We start from the raw sequence: 17,841 nt of genomic DNA on the forward strand, positions 1-17,841 counted from the left end.
AGGTTTCTAATATTAGCAATAATGGATTGATTCTTAATTATATTGTTTGTGGAAATGTCGAGAATTTACCAAATAGGGAGAGTTTCTCATCGCCCAAGTTTCAATTGGACAGAAACTTGGAATCATGCAACTTGGTTGCACGATGAATGAGAACTTTCATATTTGGAAATTAGACTAATTCATTGACAAAGTGTCAAGTGAAGGACTAGGAGATCGAATACACAAAGTTGCGTGTTGATAAAGTCCACCATAAGAGTAACAAGGTATTCGTCATGATTTACTAAAAGTTTAGTAAATATGATTACACTTATAAGATTAAGTGTAATTGTGAATTGATTAAAAAGGTTTAAATCAATAGCAAAACGAATAAGAAGAATCAAGTAGGCAGAAAGATAAAAGTTTCTCCATTCTAAGAAGAAGGGAGAGTAGCTTTTATGCTTTATGATAGGTCTGAATGATTAAGAAACATATCTCAATTGATCCTCTAAGTAAGTCTTAGTACAATTGTATTTTTAAGAAGAGGAATCAAGGATTGAAGAAATGGTTAAATGGTTAAATCAAGAAGTCAATCATACTTCGTTCCAAAACAAGTCTTAAAGTTAAGATTGTGACATTGAGTGAAAAGTATTAAGAAGGTTTGTAACATTCATCAAATGTGGAAAGTTGTGATGTCTTGGATAATACAAAGACCAACTAGGACCAATTTATGAAGAGTTTTGATAAAAGCTACACTAACTCTTGAATATTTGTTTGTCAAGAAATGTTTTGACAAGAGAATATTATATGTCAAGGAGTCAGTGGGAGTCTTAATGGTCTTGAAAGGTTTCAAGAACAAATCAAATAAACCTTATCAATCATCACTAGCACACGAGTTGAGGTTTACAACCTATCGTGTTGACATTATTTTGTTTCTATGCCAATCCAATCGAGTTAATTATACATGTGAGTCCTATGAGTTCTCATTTGAATGCATAAAAGGCAAGGACCTTGATCAATGGAAAGTACATTGATAAGAAAAGGTGAGCTGCTTAACTACTTGGAAGACATGGTGGGCAGCTGTACTACCATAAGGCAAGAAATTGAGATTAAGAAAGTTTGATCCATATGAGTTTGAATTTGTCGTAAACTTTGGTTTTGACAAATTCACATGGATAGGAACAAATACACCGTTTAAATCTAAGTGTCATAAGATTTCCTCCATCATGAAAATGATTGTGAGGAAATACTTTCACTAAGAAAGATTTTAAGAAGATATTGATTGTAAAATTGCATTCTCGAATTCGATTATGGTTACGGTATCCCTTTCCCTAATTTGAATTGTGAGGTTTGGCAATTGTTTAGACACACATATGAACTATCTAAGACAAAGGTGTATAAGTTCAAGAAGCCTTGATAAAAGATTATCAAAGCACTAAGTATTAGAAACATGAACTTAAGAAATTCAATAAGCATTGTTTTTTTTTTCTGAAAGTTAAGCTGTTTCTGAATACATGTCAAAGCTAGTAGGAGCATAAGTGTTATGTTTATAATAATCATCATGATAGTGGGAGGATAAATGTTATGATTGTATGATTATTAAGGAAAGTATTGCAAGTCGGCAATATTAATTATAGAAAACAAGAGTCATTCTTTGCAAAGTTGTAAGGATGGAATAGTTGTTTTGCTATAATTAAGGGAGAGAATATTATGTTTCATTTCAAATCTAAAGGCTTAGGTTGTGGAATGTTAATAACATAGTCAAAGAAACATAGTGTGTTCTTAAAATTTTGATTATGATTACGGCATTCCTCTTCACAATTCGAATTTTGAGAACATAGCAAATAAAACATTATGGCAGAAGATTGATGAAGTATCAAATCTTTATGTAAGACATTTTGCATCGTGTCCCATACGCTTCGGGTATTGGATCGATTGCAAATGCTATAATATTTGACCATTCTAAAATTTTCCAAATGTCTAGCGCATTTAGAGGGAAAAAGGACAATAATTGGTTTTGACTAAAATAATTAAACAACTATCAAAGGACAATCCAAAGTTCGCCGAGGATTGGTACCTTGTGAGTAGTTGGAAGTATAGTATTGGAAAATACGGAAATGTTTCCATATTGGATAGACCATATCGACATTATTATGAATATAGAAGATTCTTTTAAGAATGAGTTGTCATATGGAAAATATGGAAATGTGTCCATGTTGGGAAATGAATATTGAAAATCTATGTCTAGATTAGAAACTTTTATGCAAAAGGATGTTCAAAGGAATGTTCATTGAGTGAGAGACATCATATCTAAGGAATTGTATTGTAACAATCTCCGATAGAGGATTTTGTAATTTCATTGGCAATAGTCTTTGTGACTTTGGTGCAGTGACATTACGAAATGATCATTGCATAAAATGTTAGAATCTAGCATATTCTATAAGTGGCAAGAATTTGATATTCTTTCACTTATGGAAAAGGATTCGGGGTTGTGAAATGAGTATGATTGGAAATGTGTTCAATTTGATCTATTTCACAAAGTAAGAACCATAGGTAAACATTGTGTGCATGCTAGGAGCATGGGACAAGTGTAGTAATAATTCGAGTAAGTTGATTACCCGAAACGACAAATAATGAGTAATCAATATGGTGATAAATAAAAGGTGTTTTATTTATGCTCAAAGGTTTGAGGCCATATGGGATTAGTATTATTCTTGTGTTTAACTTTGCATGTTTTGACTTCCTGAATAATTTAATTGGTTAAGAACAGTCAAATTATTCGAACGGGCCACAATCGTTCATATGTTGGAAGTAGGTATGAATGAAGTCTGTCGTGAATTGGTGTGTAGATTGTCTAAAATAATATTAGACATAAGCAAATGTTTGCTGCAACGTTCATGAGTGCTTATGAATATGATTTGAGCATTGGATTAGACCCACGCTCACTTGGATCACTCCATGAATCGTATCACGAGTGATTGGAAAGACGATAACATCTTATATTCTTGAAACCGAGATGTGTGAGTTGTATCTTGCAAATCGGTTGCACATTGATAATATGTAAACGCACCAGTAACTTGGTGTTATAAAACATATTGTTGTGTGTGATTCGGTAAGTAAGTGCAAGTGAGCATTGAATCAAAGTTTATCCGTTCCTTTTATTCAAAGTAGGATAAAAGTGATATCTTTGGGCCCCTCGATGATTTAGTGATGAAAAAACGTAAATGCTCGGCCGGGCTAGGGTTAATTTGATTTGTTCAATTAGTCAGTCGTCATAAATCGGAAGTCGAGAAATAGTACAAAGAGAATGATTACAAATCATGTCTCATACGATATCTAGAATGGAGGAATATACGATCCCTTATCTAAGGACACGCATATCTGATAGGATCAGAGTTGACAACGGCTTTGGAAAGCTACGATTGCAGATCAGGATCTGAAGTCATACGCATAATAGTTATTAGACTTATCCAAGTGGGAGACTGTTGGATTAGTGTCTAAGTCCATAACTATTTTGGTATGTACTTGACCCGATGGTGCATGGTCCTTTTGGGTTGCCTTCACCAAAGCAACTTGATAGGATGAATTATGGAGAGAAAGGATTAAATGTGATTTATTAATATATTATGAGAATAATATATTAAAGGAGAAATCATATTGTTTAATTAATATTTGTCAATAATTAATTGGTAATTAGTTTTGTGACTAAAAGAGATTAATTAAACTTAAGGGACTAGAATTGTAATTATAAGATAATTGCAATTTGGGCCATGGATTGCCTTTTATTAAGGAGTGGACGAATTCTATGGGAAAACCCATGAGGAAATCATCCAAGCCCTTAAGGAAAGGAATCCATGGGTTGCTTAGGGCTTAAGCATCCAAATTAGGGTTTCCTTGTTAGATAACCCTAATAGTCTCACTATATATAGACCCCTTATGACCCAAAAACGTGGCTAAGCATCCTTCTAGGGTTTCACACGTTTTAGGGTAGCCTCCTTCCTCTCTCCTCTTCATCCTCTTGCTCTTGGTGTTTGTGAACCATTAGAGGAGTGACATTTGTGACTCTAAGCTTTCTAAAGTCAATACAAGAAGGATTTGGGATTGTTATTGCTATATAACAATCAAGGTAATATCTTAAACCCATTCTTATGTTAATATGATTACTTGTATGCTAGAATTAGGGTTTATAGTCTTGGATAACTTGCATGTACAATAGAGAAACCTAGATCCAAGCATTAGGGTTTGTATGAGCACATAGGATGTTCTTATGACCAAAATCCATCAGCTAATCCATGGAATTACACTTCGTACCCTTGTCAAACATTGATGGAGCGAGTGTTGTTAACCGACACACTAATTTGGGGATGACATTCGTAGTGAAGGGTGACTCGATGTTTGTCATAGATCAATGGAGCGTGTGTGGTTTACTGGCACATTGATTAGGTGATAGAGACATTGAGTGCACCATGTTGATTCGCATGGTTATTCACAATTTTTTTGCGATCCTCGGTATCCCAGTCGCAAATTTGAAGTGCATATCAAGATTTAAACATGCCATTGAAAAGTTCAATGAATCTCAAAGATCTAGGAGTTTTCAATACATTTAAAACCTAAATCTCTTTTTCATTTTTCATGGTGAGAATTAGTGAATCGTCATTCACTTACCTTCAAATTATTTACTTTTAGAGTACAGCATCCCTTTCTAAGTCTTAAATAATGTTGTTGGATCCTAGCCCTGATTTCTCATTTGGGTGTTTAATTAGGGATTCATTTCTAATCAAACCTTGCTCCTTTCTTTTTCAGATGTCTACAAACAACAACAACAATGTTTCTGGGTCATTCTCGTTGATGAACCTATGTCAAAATGTGACATTTGATGGGTCAAACTTCAATGAGTGGATGAGGTACATTCGCATGATCACACGCTACGAGGACAAAGAATACGTCCTCGATGAAAAGCTTGAAAAGATCATCCCAGATGTTGCTACTCCTGAAGAGTTGGCCGCCTTTGAGGCCCACGAGCGTGATGCTACGAAAGTTCATTGTATCATGCTGGCCACCATGAACCTCGAACTCCAAAAGTCCTATGAGGACATGTATCCGTATGAAATGCATCAGGATTTGCTGGACAGATATCACCAGAGCGCGAGGCAAGAGCGCTATGAGATCATTACTAACATGATCACCGCTAAGATGGGGAGTGGAGAATCCCTAACCTCTCATTTGCAAAAAAATGTTGAGGTATGTTGATCGTCTTCTCAAACTTAATGTTAAGTTTGATGAGGATTTGGCTATCGACATAATCCTCCACTCCTTGCCCTCCTGCTACAACCAGTTCAGAATGACCTACCACATGAACAAGGAAGAAGTCTCCTTGAGCAAGCTCCAAGGACTCTTGAGGACTACTGAGAGTAACCTCAAAGACAAATCTGTTGCATCATCCCCTACTGTGTCTGCTCTTGTGATGGAAATAGGTCAAGGAAAGGGTAAAAAGAGGAAGGCTTCATGTAAGAGCCACCAAAAGGGAAAGACCCATGATGGTTCATCTTCTAGTGGGACCAAAGCAGGCCCCGCTAAACCCTCCTTCGAACCCAAGGAAGCAGAGTGCTTCTATTGCCACGAAAAGGGCCACTGGAAACAAATCTGCCCTAAGTATCTGCAAGATATAAGGGAAGGGAAGATTAAGCACACCTTTGCAGGTATTCATTATATTAAATCTAAAAACTCATCATTTGCTACTTCATGGGTTCTTGATATAGGGTGTGGATTCCACATTTGTTCTGATTTGCAGGGCCTAAAAGGAAGTAGGGAAGTGCAACATGGAAAGATGAACTTGATTATGGGAAACATAAGATCGTCGCCTGTGACCAAAGTCGGAGTTTATTCTTTAGTGTTGAGTAATGGGTTAGGGCTAGATTTAAATAATTGTTGTTATTCACCAGATATGGCAAGAAACATTATTTCATTTCATGGATTGTTTAGGCAAGGTTTCAGATATTCTTTTGATAATAGCAATGGTTCTATTAATGTTTATTTGAATGGTGTCTTTTATTTCAATGCATTACTTTGTAATGGGATTTATGAATCTATGATGATTGTTTATAATTTAGGAAATGATGTTTTGAATATTGATTCATCTACTAGCCTAGACAAAGCATGCTTGTGGCATTGTCGACTTGGCCATGTCAACAAGAAACGCATAGCCCAAATCCAAAAGTATGGAGTGTTGGAGTCATTCGATCTTAGGGACGATGACATTTGTGAATATTGTTTACTTGGGAAGATGACCAAGTCACCTTTTACTAGCACTTGTGAAAGGGGTGAGGGTCTATTGGATCTCATACACACCGATGTGTGTGGGACCTTTAGATCCACCACAAGGGATGCTTTCCGCTTCTACGTGACTTTTACGGATGATTATAGCAGATATGGATATATCTACTTAATCAAGCAAAATTTGGAAACCTTTGAAAAGTTCATAGAGTTTAAGAATGAAGTGGAGAATCAGCTGGGCAGGAAAATCAAGATGCTTCGGTCAGACCGAGGAGGAGAGTACCTAAGTCTTGAGTTTCATGACTGTCTAAAAGAATGCGGAATTGTTTCGCAATTGATGCCTCCAAGAATGCCATAATTGAATGGTGTGGCTGAGAGACGTAATCGGACCTTGTTGGACATGGTTCGATCTATGATGAGTCGGACTTCGTTACCAATAGCTTTATGGGGGTATGCCTTAGAGACTGCCGCCCATATCCTTAACTTAGTTCCCACCAAGAAGGTTGCCAAGACTCCTCACGAGATGTGGACATGGAAAGCTCCCCCGTTGACACATATTAAGGTTTGGGGTTGCGAGGCTTTCGTAAGACGAGAGACTCACGACAAGCTCGAACCTCGTAGTGAGAAGTGTTATTTCATCAGCTACCCACATAAGTTTTTTGGCTATCTTTTCTATAGACCAAGTGACAATGTTGTCTTCGTTTCTAGAAGAGGAGTTTTCCGAGAAAGGGAATTGATAAGCCAAGAAGACAGTGGGAGGCAAATTGAATTTGAAGAGATTCAAGAGCAAAGAAATGAAGGAACCTCTGACACTGTCACTCAACTTGAGGAGGAAACTCCTATTGATCCCGTTGACGAGTCCTTACCTCTTAGACGTACTAGTAGGGTTAGTGTTCAACCCCAGTTTTATGGTTCTCATATTACTAGTGAAGGGGATACGTTTATTAGTGATGAAACACTAATGAATTTGGACGAACCTAGCAGCTACAAGGAAGCCATGGCAGGCTCGGAGTCTGCTAAATGGAAAGAGGCGATGGACAGCGAGATTCAGTCCATGTACGACAACCAATTTTGGAATTTGGTTGATAATGTACCGGGTCGTAAGACATTCGGGTGCAAGTGGATCTTCAAGAAGAAGAGAGATGGATGGGAGAGTGCATACTTATAAAGCGCGATTGGTTGCAAAGGGATTTACTCAAACTCCCATAGTTGATATGATGAGACCTTCTCACCAGTTGCGAAAATAAAGTCTATTAGGGTAATGCTCGCAATAGCTGCGTTTCATGATTATTAAATATGGCAGATGGACGTGAAAACCGCTTTCCTAAATGGAAAGTTACCTGAGGATGTTTATATGAATCAACCAGAGGGTTTTGTCGATGCGAAGCATCTAAATAGAGTGTGAAAGCTTGAGAAATCCATTTATGGATTGAAACAAGTGTCTCGCAGATGGAATCTTTGTTTTGACGAGAAAGTTAAAGAGTTTTGCGTTCTGCGAAGCGAAGATGAATCTTGTGTATATGTCAAAGCTAGTGGGAGTATAGTGAGCTTCCTCGCATTGTATGTCGATGACATACTGCTCATAGGAAACGACGTCCCAACCTTGCAGGAGGTCAAGTATTGGCTTGGGAAATGTTTCGCTATGAAGGACCTCGGAGAGGCTGCTTATATTTTGGGAATAAGGATAATAAGAAACAGGGAAAAGAGACTAATAGGACTCAGTTAGGAAACATACTTGGATAAGGTACTAAAGCGTTTTAGTATGGAAAATTCCAAGAAAGGGGAGTTGCCAATCCAAAGCAATACCAAGCTGAATAAGACTCAGAGCCCGAGTACAAAGGCAAAGATAGTTGATATGAGACGAGTACCTTATGCTTCCGCAGTAGGCTCTATCATGTACGCTATGACTTGTACTCGCCCTGATGTGGCCTTCTCTTTGAGCATGGTCAGCAGATATCAAGGGAACCCTGGTAGGTCTCATTGGATTGCAGTTAAGAATATTCTTAAGTACCTACGAAGGACAAAGGAATGGTTTCTAGTCCCCAATGGGAGTGATGAATTAAGGGTACGAGGGTACAGTGACGCTAGTTTTCATACGGATCGGGATAATTACCGATCACAGTCGGGCTGGGTCTTTACCCTAAACGGAGGAGCAGTGACTTGGAAAAGTTCCAAGCAGGAAACCATAGCTGATTCAATGTGCGAATCAGAGTACATTACGGAGAGCGAAGCGTCAAAGGAGGCTGTATGGTTGAAGAACTTCATTAGAGACCTTGGAGTTATGCCATCCATAAAGGAGACGATGGAAATTTTCTATGATAATGAAGGAGCGGTTGCCTTAACCAAGGAACCAAGAGATCATGGTAGATCTCGACATATCGACAGAAAATACCATTTTATTAGACATCGGGTAGAAGAGGGACTCTTCGTTGTGAAGAGGGTATCATTAGAAGAAAACCCAGTAGATCCCCTTACGAAGGGAGTGAGTAGGGTCAAACACTTGCAGCACGCTAGGAGCATTGGGCTGAAAGATGATATAAGTTTGAATTAGATAGGAAACGTGTAATAGATAATTTGTACTTGACATTTGATGAATAAATAAAGTTGTGTTATTTATAAGTAAAGCTACTATCTTGTGTTGATTATTTGTCTATTGTTTCAATTTTGCATGTTTTGACTTCCTGAATGATAGGATTATTCGAACAGTCCACGGTCGTTCAAATTTTGGAAGTAGATGTGAATGAAGACTGTCATGAATAGTTTGTAGATTGTCTAAAAGGTTTTAGGCATAGAAAAGGTTTACTGAAAAGTTCATGAGTGCTTATGAAAATTATTTGAGCATTGGAATAAACCCGCGTTTGCTAGTATCACTTCATGGTATTTTACCTTCAGTGATCGCAAAGCGATAATATCATATAGTTTTAAAACTTAGAGATATGGTTGTTGTTTGCTGGTTAGTTATGCATTGATGATGTGTAAACGCATTAGTAACTTGATGTTATAAAACATATTGTTGTGCATGATTTAATTAGTAAATAATAGATGCATATGAGTCAAAGTTGATATGTTCCTTTTATTCTATGAGAATAAAGGCGATATCTTGGCTACTTGATGATTTGTTTTGACTTATGTGTCGGGACCGGTCAGAATGAGTTGATGTATTCAACTAAATTTTGTGTCAAACAAGTCAGAAATCGAGGAATAAATGCTAGAAAATAGGCATTGTCAGCATGATATCTAGAGCAGAGGATTATACGATCCCTTATCTGAAGGACGAGTTGCTGATCAGAGTTGACAACGATGTATAAGAGCTACGATTGCTAATCGGATCCTGAAGTCATATGTAAGATATAGTTAATAAACTTATCCAAGTGGGAGACTGTTGGATTAGTGTCTAATCCTATAACTATATTTGGTATGTACTTGACCCGGTTGTGCATGGTTCTTTTAGGTTGCCTTCACCAAAGCAACTTGACAAGGTAATTTAAGGAGAGAGAGAATATTATGGTTTATTAATATATTATAAGAATAATATATTAAAGGAGAAATCATATTTATTTAATTAGTATTGGTCATGAATTAATTAGGAATTAATTTGGAGACTAAAAGAGATTAATTAAATAAAGGGGCATAAACTGTTAAATGTGTGATAGTTGAGTTTTGGATTGGGAAACCTAACGGGCTAAAGGGGGAACGAAATTAGGATGGGGATCCTTCATATTTTCGTCTAAGGCCTTATTCTAGAAGGTTCCTTGGGCTGCTTGGTGGCTAAGCTGTCCATTAGGGTTTAGACTGAAAATCTAGCAACCTGCAGTATAAATATGACCCCTAGGCTATGATAATCGGCTACACTTGATTCTAAGAGAACCCTGTTGGTGATTTTATATCACTAATGTTATTTAAGTGTAATGGGGTTAATTTGTTGATCAACGTCACTTTAAAAATTATTGAACAAATCGGTATGGTGTGGAGTGCACATTTGTTTAATTTTTTCTTTGTTGAAAGTATATGGCTATATAAGGGCGAAGCCCCTAAACCGACGGGGGTCCGGAGGCAGCGCCCCTGGGAGCGGGTTCCAAGGGGCGGCAACCCTTGGCGGGGTCCAAGGGGCAGAGCCCCTGGCTGGGATCGAGCTGTGGTTGTTTATGACAGTTTGTGGACAGTTTTAGGACATAAAACTGTCATGTGGCAGTTTTAAGACAGGAAGTTTTTTCTGTTATATGATCATATCCGAATCTATGGTTGGTACAATTCTTCTTCATAACATCAAAACATTCTCTCTTCTGTTTTCTCTTAATTCTGAGTCTTATCCGATCAAAGATTGGGAGTACCACCCAAATACTTTAATCTGAAAGTGAAAGCCACAATTCGCAAAATTTCCAAGTTTTCTATACCCCAATTCTAACAAACCCTAGGGCCAAAATTAGCATCTCTCACCCTCTCTCATATTGCCTTCTTGCTTGTGGGGTTTGTGAACCATTAGAGGAGTTACAATTGTGACTCTAAGCTCAAGATCAAGAAGACTACAAGGATTCCAAGTTATTTGAAAGAGGTAAACACTTAGATTTGTTCTTATGATGTTATTTTCGAATTATATATGATAGATCTAGGGTTGCAAGTCTTGGATTCAAAGCATGTACAATAAATAAACCTAGATCCAAGCATTAGGGTTTGTATGAGCACATAGGATTGTTCTTATGCATAAAACCCATCAGGGACAAATTCGGATTAACATGGAATCTAGCACACAGACATGTTGAGAACATGATTTCTGACTACTTGCAGTGAGGTAGAGTAACGATCCAATCATTCCCCTATACTTCTTTTCATCTACAACAACACTGGATGGGTCCGAAAAGTTCTTGGGTCTGAAACCCATCAGAACCTTTGCAAAGGCACATGTGTTTGATGCAAGCAAATTGCCACACCTAATTTTACCTACTATTCTACTAGCTATTCGACCCAGGGCAGTGTACCCTTTCGCAAATAGTATAGCACAAAATTCGGGTATCGATCTCAGGGAAGGAGATTAATTATTTAACCTACTCACTATTAAGTTAACCTAAAATTCTAAGCAAAAGTTAAAGGGTTTTTTTTTATCTAATTTTGCAAGTTTAGACAAACTTAAATTCTCAACAACTACTCAACCAAATATTAAAAACACTTATGTTAGTTCGAATCCACTTTCCCTCAATGGTTTAGCTATTAATTATGACAATTCCCGTTGGTTACCAATTAATGTATTATTAGCAATTCAAGTCCAAATTTACTAATACTGAATTAATTCATGTAGAGCTATGCATAGTCATACATAGTTTAACACATAATCAATTATTAAATATGATTAAAGCTATGTAAGATTGAGTAAACAAACACAATTATGGTCATAATATGAGTTCTCCAGCATAGCCAAATTCAATACATTAATTATTTATCTAAGATTGGTTCGATCTTAGCTCTAATAATCTAATGTTCAATAAATTACTAGGTAATCAAATTCATGCATATTAATGGTCACTAAACTACATGGAATATGAATTAAAGCAATCTAGTATAAAATTAAGCATGCTAGGTATAAACAATCAAACACAAGACATTAACCAACTAGGAAAATATATACTAATATAACCAAACCATGAGTTCCAGCTTCATCTAGCTAATAAAAGCAGCTAGATTCAGCTACTCATAACTAAAATAAAACACAAAATTTCAACTAATAAAGACATAATGAATTGTACCAAATCAAAAGTAAAGTAATGATCTTCCTATCCTTTTTCCAACACCAATACTTGATTTCTCTCTTAATTCTCCTTTGAAATTCGTCTTCTGGAACTTCTAATCTCCAGCCAACCTCTCATACTCGTAAGTACCAAGGATATATATACATATATATATATATATATATATATATATATATATATATATATATATATACTTATGGTGAATTTGAACTCCACATCATGGATGAGGACTCCACGTCGTGACTTTGGATGAATCCTTATCGGGCAAGGATTTCGATTTTCTGTGTACTCATCTTCCAGAATCGTCCTTGCCACGTCGTGTAAACTAAGTCCATGACGTGGCTTCATCTGTTTACGTGGACTTTCTTTTCTGTAATTCTCCAAGCCTCCAAAGTTCAATCTCTTGTCGCTTTTAGTCCTTGTTCTTCAAGAATGCTCCTTCTAGCTGCAAAATACAATTTTAATCTTATAAGTACCACTTATCTATGTAAATAACTAAAATATTAAGAAAAATGTATTAAAATATTGCCTAAAAATAGGTATAAATATGGCAATATCAAATACCCCACACTTATCTTTTGATTGCCCTCAAGCAAAATTAATTATTTTTAATTCAAACCCTCATAACTAGCATCACATAAAACAATCCATTTTGAACTCAACCATTATACCAAGACCTCAATGCGTAAATTTGTGTCCAAATCTCCTAATAACTTCTCAATCCTAAATAATCACAATCCTTATGAACCTTCACCCCTTAGCTTATATGACACTCATTTCTACAACCCTCTGAATCAATCCTCGGAAATCTTTCTTAACTTCTTGGTATTTTTGGTTAAGCTACCCAAGCATACATAATGTAGAAATTAACACTTTAGATACCACAATGGAGCTTTTAGAATTCTTCACTTCTTTGAATAATTGATCTTTGATTTCTTTGAATTCACCACCTTTTTGTTTGATTTTTGGTAACTTCAAATTTTAATTCTTTGGAATTTTGATCTTTTGATCTTCATACTTGATAGATCCAATATTCTTCAATTTTTTGGTAATTTCTCTCTCTCTCTCTCTCTCTCTCTCACTTTTTTTTAATATAACTCATTTTTTTTCTCTCAAAACCTACATGCATAAGCAAAGGAGCTTAACTTCAACATTTATTGGCTAGAGATATTAGTCTAAGTGTAATGACTATATAAGCTCTCTTGGATAGATTTCAGGTACACACTGCAAAACTTATTTTGTCATATAAACTACCAGATTACCTTTAATATCTCATGGCTTTTCACTAGGAATGGGAAGCCACAAATATACTATAACATATATTGACCCCGTTAAACATTTGAGCTCTCATCGGATCATCCTACACAACACTAAAAACTTAAGTTCTAACTATTCCTAGATTTAATTTTTAGACTATTATCTCAAATCTATTTCTAAATTTTCTAAATTTTAAATTTCAAAATTTTCTAGCAATTTAATTTTTCAACCCCCTACCCCACACTTATTACATACAATTAGGGGTGCAAACGAGCCGAGCCTGGTCAGGCTCGGCTCAGGCTCGTTTAAGTTATATAAGGCTCGAGCTCGAGCTCGGCCTGATTTGAGCTTCCTTGTACTGAGCTCAACTCGAGCTTGTAAAGAATTATAGAAGCTCGGCTTCGGCTCGGGCTCGACTCGTTTTTTAATTGACGTGTCTAAATAAGCTTAAGCTCGGCTCGAGCTTGTTAAGAAGCTCGTTTACTAATACCCTAAATCCATAATTCCCCTAATATGTTTTTATTTTAATATATTTAAATAATATCAAATTATATTATATAAAGGCTCGTTTAGGCTCGCTAGCCTAATCAAGCTTAATGATATAGGCTCGAGCTCAAGCTCGTTTAATAAATGAGCTTAATATTAAGCTCGAGCTTGGCTTGGGATCGTTTAAAATCGATTTTGAGTCGAGCTTTTAACGATCTGATCTCGAGTAGCTCGCGGGTAGCTTGGCTCGTTTGCACCCCTACATACAATGCCCTCATTGTATGCATAAAATAATATAAAAACAATAAAAGGGAGAAAAATGAACAGACTCCCCTGGGGTAGTAGCGGCGAGATCGAATTCTAAACAGTGCGGATAACTTGAACATCTTGAACTTGGACTTCTTCAAATATGGAACTTGGATCTTTAGAGATATATGATAGGTAATATGTGTCGACAAAAATATGAATCTGAGGTTTGAATCTTCAATAAGAGTGGTGTAGATAAATCTTCAAAGTATGATAGACCAATATGGGAAAGCATACGCCACATTGCAGGGTGTAGAGAAGAGAAATGTAACTTCTAAATTCCACGTCGTGGTGTAGGAAACTAATAATCATCGTCATCGCCTTGAGCTCCACTAGTTCCTGCACTGTCTCCTTTTCTTGTCCAAAACTCTTCCCATGTTGAAATATACGGGCAATGAGGTGGTATCGTGGGAGGTCGCTCCATATTCATATGTGTACATAAAGCGTCAAGCACTTGGGTGTTGTAGTTGACACCTCCACAAAGATTGTCCAAATACAAACCAACCCGACTTTGAAATGGATCGGTCGGTATCCCACCCTCAAACTGTTGCGGTGGTTGTTGTGGTTGTCCCCTCTCTCCTCGGGATCTCACATTCCTCCTCCTAGGAATAAGTTGTTCTCCTTGTTGCTCTATGGGTTGTTCATCATCCTTGTCTGGTATCACAAAAGCTCCTCCAACATTCACCACAAACCGCATTAAACTCAAAAATCGGATAGTTAAGTCATTGTTTGAAAAGCACGTTAGGTTCCTAATAAAATTAGGACTCAAGATACCATAAGACCGGGCAAGTCGGGTGACTAAGTGTCCACCCGTAATGAGGCTACCGGGTCTAGAATTAGTCGCCTTCCTTCCCATAAACCACGCAAGCATATATGGGATGTCACAAAAAATATCGGATGTAATTATGCTCCAGGATCTCCCATCTTCTTTGGTAACTCTCCATAATTACTTTAGAACTTTGCTCACTAAGAATTACCTTGGAATTCTTCCCTAGCTGTTGGCGAGTGTCAAGTAGATCTTGCAAGAATTTGGCATATTCAGGAACCTTATACAATGCTTCAATAAAAGGAGTATTAATTAAAATACCATTCACTTGTTCCATAAACTTCAAGTGTTCCTACTCTAGTGGGTGAATATGAGCTCGTGATAGAAACGGAAGCGGTGGACAATAAGCTTGAACATCACTAAAACTTTTCTAAGTAGACCCTGCCCACATCGTGGAGTTTGAAACCCCATGTCGTGGATTCGGTGTTTCAACAACATTTTTTTCTTCGAGCCGTGACATCTTCGAGCTTGGTCAGGTTAGATGTGGGTCGACTTCAAGTGCTTCAAGGAACTCAAAGATGGTATCCTCTTCAGTTTCTATTACCATTTTATGCGATTGAGGCTTTGTCTCGGAAATCTAATATAATTTTTCTCGTACAAAAGTAGTTAGTTGACCTAGTTGGACTTCCGTATTTTGGATCGATGCTTGGTGATTTCTTTGCAAGGTTTGTTGTTCCTTCATGATATTTTGATGTTCCCTTATCACTACATCTGTCTCATCGTATCTCTTATTGGAAGTCTCCATAAATCTATGTAACATAAAGTAAAGATAAACTTTCTTTTCAGGAGGTGGTTGTTCTTTTTGGTATAAGCCTCAGTCAGTCTACCTATATTTTTCTTCTTTCAACTTCTTATATTCTTCATATGGTAACCACTCTTTCTTTGGTTTCCTCCATTTTTCATCATACTTATCTCCACTCGAGTAGAAAACTTGCACCTATTTATTTCCATTTTCATCCAAGTGGCAATCTTTTGTTAAGTGTGGGCCATTACATCTTTCACAACCAACTCTAATAGCACGAATTGATTGGTCCATCTTGGTCATTCTCCTGTCCATGGTGTTTAGCATGGCTAGTACAACAGCCATGTCTTCAGAATTTCCTCCCCCAATTCCTTTAACTCCATCATGTCTTGGATTATGGTACTCACGAGAATGCTTTGAAAATTCTTCAATTAACTCCTTGATTTCTGTTGGATTTTTCTTCATAAGTGGTCCTTGAGAATCAAGGAGTTGTCTCGTCATGACATTCACCCCGTCATAGAAGATAGACACTTCTTGTTGTATGTTAAGGTCATTTTGAGCGCAGTTTCTTAGTAGCCCTTTATATCACTCCCATGCCTCATAAAGCGACTCACCGAGTTGTTGCTTAAAGTTGGCTATTGCCTTCTTGAGTTTAGATATCTTTGATGGTGGGCAAAATTGTTCTAGGAATTGTTGATGCATTTGTGCCAAAGTAGTAATTGCACCGGGTGAAAGTGCATTGAACCAATCTTTTGCAGCACCCCTAAAAGTCACGGGAAGCATCCTTAGTGAAACTGTCTCTCTAGGAACATTCAGGACATTGAAATAGTCTGTAATGTCATTGACCTCATCTAGGCGCTTATAAGGATCCTTATGATCCTTCCCAGAAAATGGTACGTCCTTAAGTGCAATAAGAATATGTCCTTTCAACTCGAATGTTGCAGCGGTGGGAATTGCGGGTTGTACTAAACCAAGACCGGTGTCCTCTCGGATTCTCTTCTTATATGCCTCCATGGACATATTAGCAATGTTTGTGATCTCGTTCTTACGCTCGTCCTCGAAATCACTTTCTTCAAACTCGGGTTCAATCTCGTATTCGGTATCTTCCGGATTTGGATTTTGTTCAGCTTTCAAACATGCTCTCGTCCTTCTTTTGGTTGCTCGACTCTCCTACGTTCTTTCCCTTATTCTTTCCAAAAACTGATTTAAGGTCTTTTAAAGGAGACTTTTTTGGTGGTTGGTTTTCTTCTACGTTTTTATCCGTCTTTTTGTGAAGGGCCGACTCTGCATCTTCAAGCGGTGGTACTAAAGGTGTGTTGGAACCTCTGGTCATGAACTACTGTCATAAAGCGAAAATAAAAACTTAAAACTGAACAAAGACTAAATAAAAATCGCCTACTAACTGGTCACCACGACGTGGTAAAGAGCACCACCTCGTGTTGTCACAGAAAATCTAAACAGGAATGAAAAATAAAAAAACGAAAAACTATTGATCTCACATCGTGGACTTAAGGTCCACGTCGTGAGTTAAGCAATGAAACAAAAACTAATGAAAAAACTTAACTTTTGAAAGGTATTACCCCACAAAAGGATCAATTAACCTAAAACAAATAAATCAACAATCAAGTAAGCCGTTCCCCGACAACGGTGCCAAAAACTTGATGCTAGCAAATAGCTACACCTAATTTTACCTACTATTCTACTAGTTATTCGACCCAGGGTAGTGTACCCTTTCGCAAATAGTATGGAACAAAAGTCGGGTATCAATCTCAGGGAACATGATTGATTATTTAACCAACTCACTTTTAAGATAACCTAAAATTCTAAGCAAAAGTAAAAGGGTTTTTTTTATCTAATTTTGCAAGTCTAGACAAACTTAAATTCACAACAACTATTCAACCAAATATTAAAAACACTTCTGTTAGTTCGAATCCAATTTCCCTCAATGGTTTAGCTATTAATTATGACAATTCCCGTTGGTTACCAATTAATGTATTATTAGCAATTCAAGTCCAAATTTACTAATACTGAATTAATTCATGTAGAGCTATGCATAGTCATACATAGTTTAACACATAATCAATTATTAAATATGATTAAAGCTATGTAAGATTGAGTAAACAAACACAATTATGGTCATAATATGAGTTCTCCAGCATAGCCAAATTCAATACATTAATTATTTATCTAAGATTGGTTCGATCTTAGCTCTAATAATCTAATGTTCAATAAAT

At 36.8% G+C, this 17,841-nt stretch overlaps 1 non-coding gene across 1 annotated transcript; it reads left to right on the plus strand.

Annotated features, from left to right (window-relative positions):
- The first annotated feature begins 16,154 nt into the window (after positions 1-16,154).
- LOC111900673 (small nucleolar RNA R71) lies at positions 16,155-16,261 on the plus strand. The gene has a single exon (XR_002853262.1). It is a non-coding gene; the product is annotated as a small nucleolar RNA R71 (small nucleolar RNA).
- The last annotated feature ends 1,580 nt before the right edge of the window (positions 16,262-17,841 follow it).

Source organism: Lactuca sativa, chromosome 5, assembly GCF_002870075.4.
Source record: "Lactuca sativa cultivar Salinas chromosome 5, Lsat_Salinas_v11, whole genome shotgun sequence".
Taxonomy (NCBI): Eukaryota; Viridiplantae; Streptophyta; class Magnoliopsida; order Asterales; family Asteraceae; genus Lactuca; species Lactuca sativa.